Consider the following 14,075-nt stretch of genomic DNA (forward strand, 5'->3'; position numbering starts at 1 on the left):
TCAGGGTTACTACATGCCACTAGCAGCAGCTGCAGTTAACAATCCAGGTGAAGTGAAGAAACTCCTGCTGTGTCATATTGAATCTTTTATATGGCAAATTATCACACTCAGTTGACCCAATCTGTTTGGGGGTCACTTTTGTCTGGAGAGGGAAGACCATTAAACTACAACATGCACACATTCAAATTAAATTGTCGTTTAAGCACAGTAATGTATCTGCTCCCAGGTATTCTTTCAAATGTGCTGTCTCTCTTGCACACTAAATATTGTCCTTAGCTTGCCCTTCAGATGTACACCTAACTGCCGTGCGAGGTTGTTTCCTTTTATGAATGTCATTGCTTTACTTAAAAGCAATCTGCAAACAGCGGGGCAATGGGTTTATATTCTTTTCAGCTTTTTTTATAACACATGATAGCCCGAATGCTTAAAATGAGCCCTCCTTTTTCATTTCCCCTTAGAAATACTGTTTGTGCTTGGCCTGGAATGCTTCTTGATAAATGGGAAACTATTAAAATGGTGAAATTGCAAAAAGCAAGTTTGATGTACAGAAAGGTAGGAATTTCAAGTCCTGGTTTAAAACAGTTAGGTTGGGGCATTGGTATCAGGAACTAAACATTTTGGTTGAACGTCTTCATTAGTCAGTGTTCCCATCCTTTTAATTAAGGCGTGGGCTTCTCCCAACACACTTGATTTGAAACATGCAACAGATGCAAGAAAGAACAGTTTGTCATTCTTATTTCTCTCCTTAATGACAGGGAAGCCATGAAAGAGATTTTCTTCCTTGCTTATTTCTATCAGAAAGAAGCGTGAGCCCAATATCCTAAACATCCTTCACAGGCTACCGTTCATTTCCATGGTATCTCTTTCCCTTGTCAGCAGGTCATTCTGCTCTCAGCCAATCATTGCAATGTTGACTGTGCTCCCTTGATGCATCTGTCCACCTTAGAGTGTGATATATGGGATAATTTGAGGGAAAGAATGAGTCTGGAATGGCTCACTAGTGAATTGGTTTTGTTAACTTGGTGCATAAGAGCTTTAACACAGGAGTTAGCCTGAATCAGCTGTGAATAATTTGCTTCATCTGTAATGGTACAAAGTTTTATGCTGTCAAATGCTATATAGAATTTGACAGCATAAAACGTTTGTGTGTGTGTGTGTGTATAAATATACATATGCACATGCACATACACACTTCTTAAATTTTCCGCTGTGCTCTTTCACAGTCTTTAAGGTGGGTTTCAGTTAGGATTTCGAAACTGGTCGAAAATCCTGAATTTAAGTACTGTCGGAAGCCTTTAGTGGAAAGTGATCAATGATAGTGACCTCCAATTAAATAATACTCTCGAGAGGAATGCTGCATTGGGATCAATGCACGGGCTTTTGCTTACTGTATTAATAAAACATGGACAATGTAAAATTGTGTCCATCCATTGATACAGAAATTGGAGAGGGACCTGGAGAGCTTAGAGCTATGTTCAGTGACATGATTTAAAGGAAGGAAATTTGAAGCAGAACAAACCCTTCACTTAGATCTCTGTCTAATAAGGAAAGCTAGCAAAGCATCCTGAGGGTTTCTGGTATTTTGGGGGGGAGGCGGGAGGGAAGAAGCGGGAGTTGTCTGCCCTTCAGTGAAGCTTAACGCTTCCCAGAGTATATTCAATTTTAGCCCAACATCTGTTCCTCTAGATGAGCAGCCTTTTAGTTTTTGGTGGTCTTCGTGATGAGCTCTCTAAAATGACCTTGGGGAGTTCTAAATGTTTTGGATGCAAGGTCAGGGAATTGGGCCGCTCTTCTGAAAGGCGGAAGGCAAAGTAACTTGAAGGTGAAGAATGATAAAACACGACTGTGCCCCCCTCATGGTGGGCACTGCCGTTTTTGGTCCTGGCTGTATGAGACACGCTGCCACAGATCTACTCTTTACTGAGTTTGGCAAGCCTGCTGCCCCGCCGATGCTCTTGTTTTACACAGCAGCTAGAGATGTTGTTTGTGCACAGGATGGAGAAGGTGCACATGGCAGATCTAGCTGTGGGATGAGGTGGTGCTATGAAAACGTTGCCTTTGGCTGCTCTAGGGATTAGTTGCTCACTGCCTTTAGTCAGTATTCGTGGACATTGTTCTGCTGGAGTGTAGTAGTTTGTTAGCGTAAATCAGTCCTTTCTAGCTAATCAGGAGACCAGAGGCAGCTAGGAGGGTCCTGGTGTTTAATCCTTATGAGTTGTACAATGTTGTCAAGGTTTCATTAAGTATTGGGTCTTGCTACTGCTGCGTTCTCTTGCAATATGGGAATGTCAAGGCTGTTTGCCACTCTGACACTGAGTGCAGAAGGTAGGGGCCCGTAAGAGGCCTTAGAATTACTTTACCTCTACAGGCTTCTGCTTAAAACCTTCCCAAGGTCTCGGTTTCCTTGACCTTTGGAGGTAGCTACCACCATCCTTTAATACCCAGGAAGACACACATGAGATGTCTCCCTGTTGAATAACCCCAAGCTCTTAATTCTCCCCCTCCTTAGGAGAGAGATTGAAATAAAGAGGCAGAAATTAAGCTGCAATCTGATAGTTGACCTTTCAGTCTTAGGCATATATATATACACAAACCCCTCTCTAGGACCCAGGAATCAGATCATTGCCTTAAAACAGGTGATTTCATTAAATCAAAAGTAAGTATGTGATAAAGCATACTTGGTTGAGAAGTATTACAGAGCAACTAGGAAAAAAAGTAGATTAAAACACTGAGAATTACAGTTTAAAAGATGCACTATGGGGCGATGGGGGTGGAGCTATCAGCCAGCCTGAAGTCCTGCACCAAACCTAAAATAAGAAAATGACCTGATCGCATCTGACTTAACATTTTTCTACTTACATGTTTGTATGCTCAGATTTATTTTGAGGCCTAGATGTTTACTGAAATCCTCCAAGCCTGGTTTAGACTTAAACCATTTCTTTGTCTCACCTTTGGCCACACAACAGACTCAGCAAATAACTGCTTCAGTTAAAAAATTCTGCTTTCTTTCCATTAGTTCACCTGGCTGCTTGCCAACAGATAACTTACCATCTTTACAGGCATTCATTCATGACAGGGGAGCTAATACCAATGATCATGGTTGCAGTGGCCTGCACTGACTCACTGCCTGACTTTGGTCACCCTCTAAGAATCTGAATATTTCAGTTTCATCCACCTATACAAGGTACGCAATCTTCTGTACGTCATAAGAATGACCTGGTAAGTTTTGCGAAGCACTTAAAGATCCTTGGAGTAAAGGCTTGGCCCTGTTGCGAGAGCAGACAACTGGACTCCATGACCTCTCGAGGTCCCTTCCAGTTCCAGTGTTCTAAGGTTCTGCGAAGATGGGAGAAAAATAGATAGTGATGCTTGGTTTCTGCCAACCCATATGCAAAGCAGCCAGCAGGGATGATGAGAGAGTCTCGTGTCAGAGGTCTGCACCCTGCAGCTCCAGAGCCGCATGCGGCTCTTTGAGGACTTCTTTGTGGCTCCCAATGCTATAGTTGCAAAGTTGGTTGTTTGTTTTTAAAACCCTCCTGATTATTTTAGATCAATGGTCAATGGTTGATATCTAAATAGCGAACGATCTGTGATCTTGAAACTTTGGATAATTCCCCCTAGCATCCTCCAGCAAGGGAGGGTATGGGAGTGGAAGTCAGGAGGACAGTGCTACAAACACATATGTCAAGTGTGAGGAAATAGAATATGTAAAAAGTTTGTGAATGTCAAGCATTAATCATGTATCTAATTACAAATCATTGTGTGCGCTGTTCTTAAAACGGGTTACAAAAAGCATGGTTTGATATTACTAAGGGCTATCTTGAATTCACATGCGTTGAAGCTCTTGAATTACTGATTTTTTTTTTTTTTTTTAACCAAATTCAGAAAAAAAAAAAGTTCTTCTTGCTCTTTTGGTTGCCGATCCTTGTCCTATGTGAACAGAACTCTATCTTTTCAATAGAACTAAGGATAAGGCTAACATCCTTGATGAACAACAGAAATGAAGTGTCATATCCTTTACCATATGTTCTAGAGATCTTGCTGAAAATACTCCTATAATTCTGACTCTGTAGAGAACAGGTCATTGATTGCTGCATGGCATCTAGCCAGCTGCACATAGAATCATAGAACACTAGAACTGAAAGGGACCTCGAGGTCATGGAGTCCAGTTCCCTGCCCTTTTGGCAGGACCAAACACCATCTACATGTCTATGTCATCCCCGATAGGTGTCTGTCTAATCTGCTCTTAAATATTTGCAGTGACGGAGATTCCACAACTTCCCTAGGTTGCTGGCCTTTGCTAATAATCCAAGAATGTGGATCATGTAGCTTTAGGGTCGAGTGGTTCTGGTGAGAATTGTTTTTATACACGTGGAATACTTGCTCAACTTCATTTAAAGTTCAGCAAAAAGTAAATGCATTTGGTCAATAAGGTTCTGATTCACCCCTCCTGTTCCATTGACTTCCATAGAGTTCCCTGGGTAGTACCAGTGTGAGAGTAGTCACAGGAGTTGAATTTTTAATGGACCGTTCTACTCTGGCAGACACAATCCGTCTTACAGAATGGGCCCAGAACTGTCAACTTCGGCGCCAGATGCAGCTCCTCTTCAGCGTTTTGAGCGTTGACTTGAGATCCTGCATTCCAGCAGTGATTCTTCTTTTCAGTGCAATAATGAGGGTCACTGCTAAATAATTAGGTGGCTTGAATTAGCTTCCTTTTAATGGGAGAGTACAAAACAGTGTTCTGCCCTGGTTTATTAATAAACACCATAGACTAGCCAACAGCAGAATTAAGGCATTTGTACACATTACTAAACTAAAATTGCATCAGTATGAGCAACTAATAAGGGCTGAAATGTGTCTGTGTATTACTTATTGATTATCGCCTGGAGAAGAAGGCAAACAAAAGGCCTTACTGCGTACTGTCCATGTAAACCAAAAAAAAAAAAAAAAAAAAAGCTTTAGTTAGATGAAAACAGAATTGGCTGCAAGATGGACTACACCTAGCCATTAAAGGGTTTACTCATAATTAACTATGTTAAATATCTCCAGTTCTTGGGCCCCCTCCTTTTTTTTTTCCACTTTCAAAATTCCCAATGGTGTATTAAGATGAACATAGTAGTTAGTAAATTTTCCCCTGTGTATTTTACAAGCTCAAGGTTATGGGCTAGAACAAGTACTGTCATGCCATAAATCAGGTATAATGAAACAGCTTGTGAGCCAGCACAGGCGAGTCCTCCTTCCCTCATGCTGTGCAAATCCTAAAACTCTTAAGGTGGAGTCAGCATGAAGACTGCTGAAACCACTAAGGATGAAGGGCCTGTGTCTGCCAGCCCCACTGTCTTGAAGTAGAACTTTATCCCCTGGGTGGCTGTGAGGTACAGTTCACAGTGCTTAAGGGTGGCAGAATCTACCCAAGTGCCACTCTTAGCCCTACACGATGGTCACATCAGAACATCTCAAATCTGTAATGTATTGTGATGGGGTGGACTAAGCCCTGATGCCCCTTACAGGAGGTCAGAGGCCTTGCCACACCCTGTCCCAGTGAGAAGCAGGAAAGAAGTCATCCAGACAGGATAGAATGCTGTCTGCGCAGCAGCCAATCAGGACCCTGCAGACTGCTATAAAAGAAGCTGTTGGTCTGGGACCTGGCAGTTCTTCGCAGGAGCTTGACCCAGGTAGGTCTATATACTGACTGGGAGACCAGAAGCACGATGGACAACTCTGAGCGTGAGCTAAACTTACACCTGAATGAGACCCAGGTCTGGTAGCTGAAGGTTGGCTGCAAGCCTAATGCAAGAGCTGATAGCACTGTGGATGGTGCTAGTCAGATCCTAGCCTCAGAACCTTGAACGTGGCCAGACAAGGCAGCATCCAAGGGAGGTGACCCAAGGAGCGAAGAAAGTGCCAGACTACTAGGCAAGGATCTTACGCAGCACCCCTTGGCCACCGAGGGGTGTTCACAAGTGAGTGGCCTCTGTTGCATGTATGTATCTATGTGACTTCTCTGTGAGGTATGCCTGGGCTATTGTCCCCATTGTACAGATGTGTGACTGAGGCACAAGGAGAGGAAATGGCTTACCCATGGTCGCAAAGATGGTATATGGCAGAGCAGGGATTGCACATGGGTATGCCAAGTCCTATCTTTAGCCACCGTGCAATCCTTTAAGCCCAAACTAAGCGGCTTGCCATTATAAGAGCTAGACTTTGCCTCTGTTTCTTACATTGACTGAACTTTACTCAGAGAGCAGCTCCGCTGAGATGAGTGCCGTGAACAGTCAGGGGTTTGCAGCTCAGTCCTAATGCCGTAGCAGCTGTTGTAATGACCAGCCAGATTTCCTTCTCGTGAACAGGGTGACCATTTGTCCCACATTGGGTGGGACGGTCCTGTATATTTTAAAAGGGACTCTGTCCCATACTTGGGCCATCCCCTGCCTCACCTTTTCCTCCAGCAGCTGCGCAGACACAGCTGCTGGCGGGAGTCACTTCCCAGAGCCTCAGGGAATCGTGGGCAGCTGCTGCTTTGCCAGGGCTTGGGGAGCACGGGGGTCTGCTGCTCCCCAGGGCTCCCATGGATTGCCGGCAGCTGCTGCTTCCCTGGGGCTCCAGGGGATTGCCAGCAGCTGCCACTTCCTTGGGGGTCCCGGGGATTGCCTGTGGCTTTTGCCTCCTTCCCAGCTCCCCAGGGCTTGGAGGAGCCGCCCCTCCCACCATATCTCCTCTCCTATATTTGGGACAGGAAGATATGTTCACTCTACTCATGAATAACATAAAAAGTTTTAATTCTCATGTTCCCTACCATGTGGTTGTTTGCGTGTTTGGAAATCAGAGGTTAAGTGTTTTGCAGGATGATGAAAATCATCTCTTTAAGGAACTTTTTCACCTTTAGATGGATAATAGTGCCCTGCCGAATCCATCCTGAAGTTGGGACTTTCTTTGCACCTGAAAATCAGTATAGGTTGAACCTCTCTAATATTGTATAGCAGCATTACCAACAATTCCATTGCTCACTAGGCTCCTAGAAGACATTTAGGGGTAAATTACAGCTGAGTAACAGTACAAAACATGGAGAGCCAGGGCTGGTCGCTGCAAACAAATTTTACAGGACCACAGGAAACTTGGCCACACCCATGATAGGTGGTCATCTAGCTAACTAAAATCATGCTGGATTACAGATGTTGCCAGATGAGAGTGTTCTGGATTAGAGAGGTTGAACCTGTATATACAAAGACAATTTGAGAGTAAGATGACTTTTCTCCAACTGACACTAAAGAAGCTACGGTGTGGACAAATTGGAGACAGTCCAGAGAAGAGCAACAAAAATTAATAAAAGGCTAAAAAATGTGAACTGTGAGGAAAGATTTAAAAATTGTTTGTTTAAATTGGAGAAGAGAAAACTGAGAAGAGACATAACAGTTTTCAAGTACATAAAAAGCTGTTACTGGGAGGAGGGTGACAATTGTGCTCATTAACCTCAGAGGGTAGGACATGAAGCAATGGACTTAAATTGTAGCAAGGGCAATTTAGGCTGGACAGTAGGGAAAGCTTCCCAAGTATCAGAGTAGTTAAGCACTGAGTGCAGTTGTGAAATCTTCAGCACTGGAGGTTGTAAAGAACGGGGTATTCCAACATCTGTCAGGAACAGTCTAGTTATCACGTAGTCCTGTCTGGTATGCAGGGTACTAGACTATATTCCCTCTCAAGGTTCCTTCCAATTCTATACTTCTGTGATTCCCTGGTGATTTTATACTGCTGAGAATCTAGGCCAAAGTATTTGAGTCCAGGCTTTTTGCTGTCAAACTGTTGGTCCTCTATTTTTTCAACTAATTTTAAATAAACTTTAAAAACTACTGGTCAGAAATCTGTGTGAAGTAGATTAATATGCTTATCTCTTGTTTGTCCAGTGGAGAAACTGAGGCAAGGAAAGTGAGAGATTTGCCCAAATTCAGTGAGAGAACCCATGGAAGAGCCAGTAGAATTGAAGAGTTCCTGCTTTTGTAGGATTACTCTAGAACAGAGCTAGAATGTGCTATGGTATACTCTAGAACATGGATCTGCCCCGTCCCTACCATTTTGGACAGCTTCTAAAGTGGGAAAGGGTTTTCTTGGCAGTTCTATTGCCGATACAGCTAAAAACTCAGGCTGCTAGATGAGCACAGATCCACAGATTTGAAGGCCACGAGTAACCACTAGGTCATCCACTCTGATGTTCGGCATAATACATACAGGCCATGGAATTCCATACAGTTACCCAAGAGCCTGTAGTTGTCTATAGCAAATCCTTCCAGATGAGCATCCAGGCTTGATTGGAAGAGGTGAAGAATCCACCACTACTGTTGGTTATTTGTTCCAATGGTTCATCAACCTCGCTGTTTAAAACCCCCTGTCTTAATTCGTATTTTAATTTCTCTGGCTTTACCTTTAAACTGTTGCTTTTCATTACTCTTTCTCACTCAAGGTAAAAAGTCTGTGTGGGCCTTATATTTTCTCCCTGTGGCAGTATTAATATACAACAGATCTGCTCTAGTTTGAGCAAGCTAACCCTCTGTCATTCTTTAAATGGAGTTTGCAGAACTATTATTACTGTTACCGCTATTGTAATACTATGCAGTCCATATCATAGTCTACCTGTAGCCAGTCTGCAGCCTGGATAGAAAACTCCCTGTCTGTGTGGCTCGGGAAAGCTGTGCCAGAACACCACTAATAGCAACCATGTTTTAAAGATATCTGTGGCTAACAGTTTCCCTCTTAATAAAGTCAGGGCCCAGATAAATGTGCAGCAGTTTGCACAGGGAAAACATGGCAGCTTCTTGAACACTTTTCTCACATTGACTGAAACTTGCGAAAGTAAAGATGGTTCCATCCTATGCAAAACAGCAGCATACATGGGGCTTGTGGCACTCTTAGCAGGGAGGCGTGTTTGCCAAAGATTATTTCTAAAGACAATGAGGTCTGGGAATAGGACTAGTGGAAAGGACAGAGCTCAACCCAGCTATATCGTGGTTGAGTGTGTGAAGGGAGAGTGTCTGGCATGACTGTCCTCATCTCAGCTGAATCTGAGCTGCTGAATGATTCAAGCCTGAGCTATTGGTTTGCATTGCTGCAGTTGTCTGCTTTTGTCTTTAGTGTGTTACATGTACAATTGGGGAGTTCCTACCTCTGCCCCTCAGTTTTTACACTTCTGCACTATTTGCTCTCATTTTGCAGAGGATATGTGTGTTGTTGGGGGCCTGGGCTAGCTGCTTTTGCAGAGATGGAGGGTTTTGAACCAATTATTTAGTTTGTTTTATCCCTATTTGTTCTTAGGTTGGGTATTTATTTCTTTGGGGTTCTTTTGTAGCTGAGCTGGGAACACATTTCTTTTTGCAATGTTAAGAGAGCTTTATATTTTAACAGGTATTTGTTGTATCTATCACATTCTGGATTTATGCATTGGATAGTCTTAATCTCCCTGCAGTGCATGTAATCTTTCTATGTCCTGATCTCGCATTCTGGGATTTTATTCATTTAGCAGTTAGGCTTTTCAATCAGATAGTGATTAGGGCTGGATCCTGAGCTACGCTGACTGTGTGTGACTCTATAAGAAGTTGGAGATGCTCAGCAGCTTGCAGAAGGAACATGGCACCTTACAGGCTTGGGCCCTAAAAAGATTGGTCTGCATACAAATCATCCACATACGCGAGCATGTGGCGCACCTCCTTCCAAGCTCGATCAGAGCCTTCACCAAGTATTACTGATAGAGATTTCCCTCTGGTAAATTGGATTGATCCATAAGTGAGGCGTTGAAAACAAAGAAACAACACAAATGTTCCCTTGAGCTGGATTAACCCCCTTTGTGGCGGGGGGAGGGGCTGTGATCTGAGGCTTGTTTGAGCTTTGTGTCTATCCCCAGCCCTCGGAGGAAAGGCAGCTTTATTTTGCAGGATTCCTCAAACAAGTGCTGGTTGTTGATATAATTTTCTTTACTATGGAAAATTTTAGAGCAGAACAAAGGAAGTTTGTGAGTTTTCAGTTTCAGTTCTGATTTTGTAAAGACAAACTGATAGCAATTGTGTTTGCAGCTTATGTCTACAGCTCATGCTCACCTCTCAACATCTGCTTAGTTTTCAAGCAGTTTAAATCCCTTTGCCTGAAGCAGCGCTATAAACGTCTGCATCGTAGTAGACCGATGCATAAATTCTGTTTCACGTATTTCACCTTCAAGCTGAAATCCAGCAGCATCCCACAGTGGATAGTTCCTTTGGGACCACTACTGTTTTGGTGGACTAATATAATCCCTAGCCTTGGCAGCATGAAAATTTTGTGGCAGTTTTGTAGGCAGACAGCTGCTTACTAATGGTCTCCATGCCAGGTCTTACCTCTTCTTTCCTTGGCTCCAGACAAGAGCACATTTCCATTTGACTGAGAATTGCCAGAGGAGGTTGTGAAGACCAGAATTTTGACAGGTTTCAAAAAAGAACTAGATAAATTCATGGATGGTAGGTGCATCAATGGCTATTAAGCAGGATGCATAGGACTGGTGTCCCTAGTCTATCAGAGGCTGGAAATGGATGATGGGAGAGAGATCTCTTTGATGATTATCTGTTCTGTTCACTCCCTGTGGGGCATCTGGCATTGGCCACTGTCAGAAGACAGGATACTGGGCTAGATAGACCTTTTGTCTGATCCAGAATGGCCGTTCTTATGTTAATTTGGTCTTCTAGGACAGCAGACTAGATGGATTCTGGCTTCCAAATGCAATAACAGAATGGTACAGCCGGCATTTTTGCGTTGTCAGCACTATGGTAATCACATTCCTCCTTTTGGTTTCCTCGTTACCCAAGCTTCAATTGCAGGTCCTGTTCACCTCTAAAATTACCTTAAATGTGGATGCATTGCTGCTCTGATTACATCCAACCAGAGAGACACGCCATTCAATGGCTCTCTTCCAACAAAGGAAATAGAAGAGCATCTGCTGCCAGAGTATTTCCAACAATTTGCGACTCTGCATCTAGTCAGTCAGGTGCTAGGCCCCTGCACAAAAGGTCAGTATTCTTTTGCTAACTCAATTCCACAGCCGGCCCAAGCAGATGCTGTTAGCTTCAGCTGAAGCATACAAGAAGTCTGTGTAGGGAGAAGGGGTTTAGATTTATTAGAAACTGGGGAAACGTTTGGAAAAGGGGAAAATCTATACAGGAAGGTCGGGCTCCACCTAAACCAAAATGGAACCAGACTACTGGCACTTAAAATTAAAAAGCTCATAGACCAGTTTGTAAACCAAGAGCTTGGAGAAGCACAAGAAGTGTGGAAGAGCATGTGGTTTGGTCAGAGAGATTTCTGAGGGGAGGTTCTATTAATGAAGGTTTTTTATGCCCCAGTAAAGAGAAGAGTATGGAAAATAATAAAATACGTACAGGACCTGATCAAAAACAGTCAAATGAAGAAGGGTCCCTTTCAACTACATCATGTAATGACAGACAGCTAAAAAGTGACAAGTTTTTAAAGCACTTATATGCCAGTGCTAGAAATCTAAATAATAAGATAGGTGAACTAGAAGCTTGTCTGATATTAAACGACAATATTGATATAATTAGCATCACAGAAACTTGGTAGAATGATGATAATCAATGGGACACAGTAATAACTGGGTACATTTTACATCAGGACAGAAAAGTCATGCTGGTTGGAGAATGTGAAAGAATATGTGAAAGAAAGCAGACTCGAATGAGATAAAAATCTTAAATGAAACAAACTTACCATAGACTCTCTATAAATAGTATTTCCATGTTTTAATAAGAATATAGCAGTAGGGGTTTGTTACCGACGACGTGACCAGGAGAATGATAGTGACTGTGAAATGTTCAGGAAGAGTAGAGGCTGTTAAAATAAAGAATAATAATGAAGTATTTCAACTATCCCCATGTTGACTGGGTACATGTCACCTCAGGATGCAGAGATAAAATTCCTTGATTCCCAAACCTGAGCCATTCTTTTGAGGTGACAAATCTGAGAAACTATGCCAGATTGAGGTATCATTAGAGGAGATTTCATAACAAATTGATAAATTAAATACTAATAAATCACCAGGACCAGATGGCATTCTCCCAAGAGTTCTGTAGGAACTTAAACGTGAAATTGCAGAACCACTCATAGTGCTCTGTAACTTATCATTTAAATCAGCTTATGTACCAAATGACTGGAAGACAGCTAATGTGATTTAAAAAGGGCTCCCGAGGTGATCCTGGCACTTACAGAACAGTCAGCCTGACCTCAGTACTGGGCAAACTGGTTGAAACAGTATTGTCAGACATATGGATGAACATAATTGGTTGGGGAAGTCAACATGTTTTTTTAAAGGGAAATCATGCCTCACCAGTCTTCTAGAATTCTTTGAGGGGGTGAACATGCATGTGGACAAGGGGGACTCAGTGGATATGGTATACTTAGATTTTCAGAAAACATTCAATAAAGTCCTTCACCGGAGGGTCTTAAGCAAAGTTGGCTGCCATGGGATAAGAGGGAAGGTCTTCTTATAGATAGGACACATAGGAGTGGTATAAATGATTCAGAATTTAGAATGGAAAGAGGTAAATAGTGGTGTTCCCCCTGGGGCTCCATGCTGGGGCTAGTCTTAGTCAACATACTGATACATGATCTGGAAAAAGGGCTAAACCATGAGGTGGCAAATTTTTCAGAAAATACAAAACAGCTCAAGATAGTTAAGTCACCAGAAGACTGTGAAGAGCTAAAAAAAATGTTTTCTCAAAACTGGGTGACTGGGCAACAAAACGGCAAATAAAACTTAATGTTGATAAATGCAAGGTAAGGCATATTAGAAAAAATGATCCCAATTATATGTATAAAATGGTGGTGTCTAAATTAGCTGTTACCACTCAAGAGTGAGATCTCAGCATCATTGTGGATAGGTCTCTGACAACATCCACTAATATGCAGTGGCAGTCAAAAAGCAAACAGAATGTTGGGAATCCTTATGAAAGGGATAGATAATAAGGTAGAAAAATGTTGCCTGTGTATAAATCCGTGTTACAACCACATCTTGAATGCTGCATGCAGATGTGATGACCACATCTCTGAAAGATATATGGGAATTGGAAAAGGTTCAGAAGAGGGCAACAACAATTAGGGGTATGGAATGGCTTCCATATAAGGAGAGTTTTATAAGACTTTGGTTTTTCATCTTGGAAAAGAGATGGCTGAGACCACTGCCAGAAGATGGGATACGGGGCTAGATGGCCTTTGATCTGAGCCAATATGGCCATTCTTATGTGCCTCTGACATAGGATAGGGAAAGACCTGCAAAGTGCAAGTTTAGGAATGGCTAACCCCAGGAGGAAGTTTAGGACTATGTTATTTTTTGGTTAATGAAAAGGCGTATTCCAGGAAGGGGTAAGTATGGAGCAGCCTCATAGCATGTGTAAGAAACAAAGTGGGAATGCAACTTGGTTGTAGGTATATTCTTGATTCAATGACTAGACATTTAGCTGCAATTTTCTAAACAGGAGAAGCCTGGTTAAAAACACAAAGAACTCTAAAGAGAGACTCTCTTTCATCCAAATCCATGGAGGGCGTGCGTGTGTCTATTTGGTGCCTGCTGGAGGTGACAGGTAGGTGTGTTGTGCTGTGTAGCCTAGAGGGAAGCACACTGTTTTTGAACAGGAGCCCTTTTGGAAACACTTCCTGGCTTCTCCAGCAGAGTGCTCTGAAATATGCCTTCTTAGACCATGACGGCGGCTCTCTGCAAGCCTTGTGAAACCATGACACCACACAGACATAATTCCCTAGACTCCATGTGACTTGACTCAGATAATCCATCCTCCCTTTGCTTGGTAGTGAGAGGGGTAAAACTTCCTAACTGATGACTGTCCTGCAGCTCTGCAGTGCTGTCAGCTATGGCATCCGACATAGTACTTTCGTCCCGTGACAGTGATGAAGTGGTTATTAAATGCAATAGAAATCATTCAGGCCCCTTTTCATTAAAAGTTTCATTCTTATCTCTGGCTCCCAACATTCCTAGGAACAGAAGTGCCTAGAATTACACAACTCCTACATTTAAAAAAAAAAAATCCTACATTACC

This window comes from Carettochelys insculpta, chromosome 15 (genome assembly GCF_033958435.1).
Source record: "Carettochelys insculpta isolate YL-2023 chromosome 15, ASM3395843v1, whole genome shotgun sequence".
Classification (NCBI taxonomy): domain Eukaryota; kingdom Metazoa; phylum Chordata; order Testudines; family Carettochelyidae; genus Carettochelys; species Carettochelys insculpta.